Source organism: Rhagoletis pomonella, unplaced genomic scaffold (genome assembly GCF_013731165.1).
Source record: "Rhagoletis pomonella isolate Grant_MI unplaced genomic scaffold, Rhpom_1.0 Rhpom_scaffold_00003, whole genome shotgun sequence".
NCBI classification, from domain to species: domain Eukaryota; kingdom Metazoa; phylum Arthropoda; class Insecta; order Diptera; family Tephritidae; genus Rhagoletis; species Rhagoletis pomonella.
This window is the reverse complement of record NW_023458557.1, coordinates 37,750,306-37,758,017: the sequence shown is the minus strand read 5'-3', so window position 1 is coordinate 37,758,017 and position 7,712 is coordinate 37,750,306.

Below are 7,712 nucleotides of genomic sequence, written 5' to 3'. Positions count from 1 at the left end.
AATGAATATAAGGATAAATAGCGAATGATAAAAATGCATGAAATGGCGAAAATAAGAATAATGATGAGAAGAAAGAGAGTATAATATTCAGCAACGCACAGGGAAGTATTTTGTTAAGATGTTAATGGTGCAGTTACACAGTCCTTTTTTCATACAAAGAAAAATGCCTTTTTTGTTGAGAACGCTATGATCCTCCACTTGAAGTACTGGTGAGAAACAACGTTGAGGATTTGAGAAATACCTTAGTCCTTTACTTAACGTCAAGTTGAGCTCAAAATGTTTATTGGGGATAATCATACCAAGAAATTAAATTGGACTTATTTAGTTCATACGCCCTGAAAAAAACGGCTGACCATGTCAAAAAGAAACTATCGATTGTATGCTCGCATACATATGTACATACTACATACATCAAAGAAAATTTGACTTCATTGTTAGCTGTGCGCTTAGACCGACTGTAGAGTCAATGACTACAGTGCTGAAATACAATGCAACGCCAACGTGGGACCCCAGCAGAATCTAAGAATGGAGACAGAAGGACCAAACAGCGCTGAGGAATTTGCTTTTAGCGACGAAAATTCAGACCCCGATGAAAAATTTGAAGAATTGTCTGTACTCAGTAGCTCTGGAAAAGCTTGCGAAATTAAGTTAATATTCGACAATATATTTTTACAAATAAAATAAACACATAAACAAAATCGAATTGTAATTTTTTAATTGGTTTGATGTCTTTTTGGATATTTCGCCGCCATCTATTCATTAATTTATCAATTATTTAGAAGTTAGAATAATGGTCTGAAAAATCACTAATTATCGTGATATTTTGCCAATAGTTTCATCGCTAAGCTCACTTGTACATCACCAACTAGATGATATGTATGAGCGAGTGAGCATACTGTAAGGCCATCGTACAGTTTCCTAGGTAAAAACACTATTAGCTGATTGCCGAAAAATGCCTATAGTTGAGATCACCTGTTTTTTGGCATTTACTCTTATCTTTTACAATTTCTTTCATTTCTATTCCAATTTCTTCCATTTCTATTTCAATTTATTCAAAACACACTAACACATTGAACCAAAAACACCAATACACTAACCAAAAACACACCTACAACCTGCCATCTACACACCTACAACCTGCCAGGAAAAACTGTAAGAAGAGTTACTTTACTTATGGAACTGTACGATGTGTAAGGCAAATGCGTCCATGTGTGTGCAAGAGAGGGATGCACTATCACACGACACTTTTTTCCCCAACCACATACAAAACCAACCGCTAAACTGACGAAAAGTTTTAGTCAGTTTTCCCATTAATTTAACCGCGGCGATTTTTCAGGCGACTTTTGCGTTCAACTCACGCAGGGTTGCATGAAAAAAAAATTGAAAAATTATTTACAATAAAGCCTAAGTTCTTAATTTTCTCAGTGGTCATGAGGGCGGCTGTACCAATCCACAGGGGTAGGATGTTGGTAGGGTCTATTACACTTTTACATATAGGCATGACATACGACTTAGCAGCATTTAAACATAAAAGATTCCTCTGCGCCCAACACAAGATACCGGACAGATCACTATTGACCTTAAAACATATATCCTCGACGAGACCTATACGATTCGAAAGGTATAGCTGAATATCATCAGCATACGCATACTAAACAATAGAGGACCAAGGATTGATCCCTGAGGGACGCCTGCTTTGATAGCTTTAAACTGAGAAAAAACATTCTCACATTTAACTCGTTGAACTCTGCCCTTAAGATAGCTAGACAAAAGTTTTATCGCACCATTAGAGAATCCAAAGTAGTGCCCGAGTTTCCGACATAACAAAGAGTGGTTGACTGAGTCAAATGCCTTAGAAAAGTCTAAGAGGCATAGAATAGTTAGATCTCCATTATCGTACGGCATTCTAATGTCATCCAAAATTTTAACCATAGCAGTGGCACAGCTATGCTTGGGTCTAAACCCAGACTGCAAAGGAGAAAGCAAATTATTTTTTTGAATGTACATGGAGATTTGGTCAGCCATCAAAAACTCACACGCTTTAGAAAATGCTGGTAAGATACTTATAGGCCTGTATTCACAAGGGTTCGACGCAAGTGGTTTTTTAGGAATAGACAAAATAATTGCTTTTTTCCAAGCATCTGGAAAACGGCCACTAGAGAAGCAATGATTTATTATATGGGTAAGAGTACTTATAATAAATGGGAGCACGATTTTAACAAATCTTAAATATATTCCATCATCACCAACAGCATTCGACTTAATAGCCATAATTGCCTTTAGTACATCACATTCACTCACGCAGAGAAACGCAAAAGAATCTTAAGTTATACAAGCATCTAAAGGGGTATCATCAGAGATAGTAGAGTTACTGCAGTTTTCCGAACCAATAAAAAAAGTCATTTAATAGATCAGGGTGAATTTTGCACTGCACTTTATTTTTCCCATGTATGTTTAAATGCTTCAAGTTGCTCCACAATTCTTTAGATGGGAGAGAAGGATTCAGTTTTTGTTTACAATACCACCTTTTAGCTTGTTTAATGATAACGGTGGCTTCATTTCGCGCGGTCTTGTACGCATGCCACGCAGTATCAGTATTCGACCTTCTCCATTTGGCATGCAACTTGTTCTTTATAGCGAAACTTACTTTTTTGTTAAACCAAGGGCAGGATGTATTAATAACGTTTGCAGTACGGACGGGGACATGACGATCAAAAAGGGCAGTTAAATTATTATTAAGGCATTCGAGCTTCTTGTCTACCGTTTCATAATACCAACATTCATTCCAATGAATAGAAGAACAATAAGAGAACAATGCACTATTATCTAACGAACGAAAATCACGATACGAGAAAGCAACACAAATTGCAGAACGTTCAAACACTACATCAACAGTACAGAAAATTAAATCATGGTCAGATATAAAAAATAGTTGGTCAAATTTAAGAATATAGGTCAGGTCAGAGATAATAAAATAATCTAAAAAGCTAGGCCTAGATTGTTTGCATATCTAGTAGGCGCTAAGTCATTAACAACGAATAGCCCAGATGCTGAGATTTGATCACGCAGTTTGATACTACTAGAGTCATTGACAAGTAAATTAACATTAAAATCACCACAGATAACATAACATTCTAAATCTATTAAAAATACAGACAATTCAGCGAAGAAACAATCTAACATGAAACATTTGTGTGGATTATACACACAAGAAATCAAAACTTTGGTTATACCGTCGGAAACCTCTGAAATTATAAATTCTGTATCAGAACCTGCAGACTTTGAAAGAAGCTTGATTTTAAGAGATTTCTTGCAGTATATGGCCACACCGCTCCCTTTTTTGTGCTTACGATCGTTCCGAATCACATTATAATTGTTGATGCAGCAATGAAGGTCAGAAATAAGATCACTAAACCATGTCTCAGAAACACAGATAATGTCTACTAAAGACTGCTCAAATATGTATCTAACATAGTCCATTTTATCAGAACTCAGGCTCCGTGCATTAAAATGAACTATGTTAAGACCAGTCGACTGTTTACACAAAATATCTAACATAAGCTTATGGTTTCCATCAACGCCAGATGCTTGTGTAACAGTCATGTTAAATTAATTACTTTGCACTGAACTGAATAAGAAACAACTATGTAAACACAAAAAAACAAAAGAACAAATATATACATATGTGTGCATATGCATGCTAAGCCGTTAGCATGTCCGTATATTAGTTTACCGCTTAAATATAAAACTTCGTTAAGTTTCCCCTCCAATCAGTTGGTTGCTTGGAGGTCAAACTTAACATCTCAAAAAATTTGAAGGGCACTTCTGTCGAGAACTCGAGGATCAACGGACGTCTGCCAGCCACCACCCCTGCGTATTTTACCAAAGGTAATATTGTAAGCCACTACTCATACATATTTCAGCGAATTGTATAATAAACCAAGCGTATTATATTTAATTAATCCGTGGTGTTTTGTTCTGATTATTTTCTTTCAAAATAAACCCTTGGTGCAACTGCGAGCAACGTTGCCCCTAGTGTTTTCATGGTCCATCTCCGCCGAGACAAAGACATCAAGCGGCCGTTTATTAAAACAACAAATCGTTACAGTCCACAATACAAGGAGCAATATTCAAAGCACCATCACCGGGTCGAATTCACTAGCTCAAGGAGCAGCTTGACATACTTCAATTGCAACTCCAAAACCGGAGCATCTGTAGCGACTGCGATAGATACTCACATTCACAGAGCACTTGCTAATATCACAAACCCCAATCACTCAGCTTAAATTCACATCCGCAAACACCGGATAATAAAAGGTACGTGGCTGACATTTAGTGCACATAAAAATAGTTACATATATTTGTAGTGGATTTTCGCTCAAGAAAATATACATATCTATCACAATCGGTTAAATTATCCGCGAGTGGTTTTGTGGCTCATTGTGTTCTTTTGCTCATTGATTAACATATTTTCTGCGTGTGATTTCTTAATATCGGTTTTGGGCACAATATACCGGCAACAATTAGTGCGCGCCGCCAACTTAAGACAAAAACCTCAATTCAGTTTTGTTAGTACGACTTTTTAATCAAGTTAAGTTGTAGCACAATTATCATAAAAATTCGTTGAGTAAATTAGTTTCACATTATCACAGTTTCAATTTACTAAAGCATTTTATCTGCGACCATAATCCTTTAATATTGGTGCTGCAAGTAGGTTCAATTTGCTTAGTCACAAACACTAACAACACTTCACGGGGTGGTCTTAACCTCACTTTGGCTTGCAATTTTGTGCTAATACACACTAAATTCACTCGTACGGCCGATATTTCACATCCACAAAACCACTTTTCGCGTGTGACACAGAATTTTCTGATAGATTAAATTATTAGCACTGTTTATAATTGCTTCGATTTAAATATTAATTATATCTTGCTGTGTTGGGTGGCGAGCAAATTACATATATTACCTGTAAGCGTAAGAGATTAATATTCGTACACATACATACACATATACAAGGCAAGTTTATATATTTGAAATATTAAATAAAACTGGTGGTACGGAATTTAAATTCCACTTTAAATTTTGTGTACGAAATTCTTTGAATTGTGGTGTTGCAAGGTTACAAATTCTTCTCGGGAAGACAATCCTCAGTCCCATATCCTTCAAAGTTTTCTTCTAATTATACCAAGCGATGGATAAGTTTATTCGCCTGGCAGACGCTGTGACAGAATTTGAGGCCGACTACAACGACACGGTCCAAACTGATCACACCAAATATACTCTGGTCATTCAACTAGAGGAGTTGAAAACTTTATGGAAGAAAGCGAAGGCAGCATATGAGGAATTGGTAAATTCTGATACGCTAGACGCTAAAGGAGTATCTGCTGTGAAACCGAAATATAAAAGCTCGTATACTGTATACTTGCGATGCATGTCGAACATGGCAGATCTGCATGCAAAGCTCGTTAACAGTGAAAAAGACATAGACGGTACGTCTGTCCAAGAACACCTTCCTCCGTGCGATACGGAAGTGTTCAAAGGCGACTACCTCTCTTGGCCAACATTCCGAGATATGTTTACGGCCATATATATATTAAATAAGCGCCTCACTCCAGTTGAAAAGTTGTTCCATCTGAACCAAAAAACACTGGGTGAGGCCAAAGATATAGTTAGGAAGTGCCCTCTTACTAACGAAGGATTTTCCACAGCGTGGAAAAACTTAACAGATAGGTACGAGAACCAACGTATTCTCGTAAATTCCCAGTTACAAATACTGTTTAATTTAAAAGCGGTAGAGAACGAATGCGGCACCTCGATCAAGAAATTACAGCGAGATATAAATAATTGCATCTCATCTCTAAAAAGCCATAAAATTTATATATCGAATTATGATGCTATATTTACTTATCTCTGCTCAACGAAATTGCCAGAAAGTACCTTGGCATTGTGGGAACAAACAATTGAAGACAAGACAGAGATATCCAGTGGGAGGATATGGACAAATTTCTGTCCAACAGATTCCAAACACTTGAAACCGTCTCGGGCATAACGGGTACTAAACATACAAAAATTCCCAAGCCCCACAATAGTAGACAGATAACCGAAACTCCACAAAAAAGACTTGGCGCCTTCCAAGCAAGTGTGGCCAAAACAATGTGCAAATTCTGCAAAAGTAATAGTCACAAACTGTCAAAATGCCCAAAATTCCTCGAAATAACGACGGCAGACAGAATCGCCTTCACCAAAAATAATCATGGTTGCTTGAACTGCTTATCTTCTGGACATACTGTGTCTAGGTGTACATGCTCATTCAATTGCAGTACTTGTCACCAAAGGCACCACTCGCTCCTTCATATTGAAGCCGCTCAGCCAAAAGCAACTATGAAACGAAGGCAACAAACAAACGCATCAGACGACTCAGATAACGTCGCGTCAACTTCTGCGCAGGCCCAGGCAATACAGGATGCAGCCAAGGTAAATAGAAGTCCAACAAACAACGTAAAGTCATGTTTTGCTAACACAAACAAAGGGATTTTATTAGGAACAGCACGTGTCAATATATACTTCTATAATACTAATTTTTCGGCCCGCGCCCTGATTGATTCCGGTTCAGAGTGCTCGTTTATAACTGACAGACTTAAACGTAGGATTCATTTACCATCAAAAAGGTTGCATGCCCAAGTGTCAGGCATTAATAACACTGTTTCAGCTCAATTTAAAGAAGCGTGTTTCATCCAGTTGCGGTCACCGATAGACCCTTTAATCAACATAGATACCACAGTGCTGGTTAAGCACAGCTTACAGGGAATTTACCGACGTGCCCAACCGACGCTACGACAAAGCAAGCATTTCCAGATATAGTCTTAGCAGACAAGAGATTCTTCGTAAATGAGCAAGTTGATCTTGTCTTAGGTGGTGACATTTATGCCCAAATAATGTTGAGCGGAATCAGAAAGAACGTTCTAGGTACTCTTCTTGCTCAGGAAACAGTATTCGGGTGGATACTAACCGGTCATGCTGAAACAATTTCTACCGCCAATAAATTTGTCTCGTTTTTTAACGAGGTTACCCTGGACAAGCGTCTAGCCTCGTTTTGGGAGTTAGAGGATATCTCAAAGAGCAAAACCTACAACAAAGAGGAAGTTTACTGCGAGGAGCTTTATAAAAGCACGACAAAGCGGAACAGTGAGGGAAAGTACATGGTGTCGTTGCCATTTAAGCAAGACTTCCCAAAAAGCGTCCAGTTAGGGCCCTCACTAAAAATCGCCTGCTCACAATTTTTTCGTAATGAAACGCGTCTAGCAAAAGACCCACCCTTACAAACTGAATATAACAGAGTATTATCTGAGTACGAAATTTTAGGACATATGACGCGGATTTCCCACCATATTCCGAGTTATGAATGTGAGAATTATTTTCTACCTCATCATGCTGTCCGGAAGGAAGAGAGCACTACCACCAAAGTACGGGTGGTTTTCAACGCATCATATCCGACTGCAAATGGGGTGAGTCTTAATGATGTGATCCATCCTGGTCCAGTCCTTCAAGATGATTTGACAACTTTAATACTTCGGTGGAGGTTATTTAAGTATGTTTTCAATAGCGACATCGAAAAGATGTATCGCCAAATTTTACTAAATCCTGACCAAACCAAGTATCAGCGTATAATTTTTCGAACAAGCCCAACCGAACCAATTGGACTTTATGAGCTA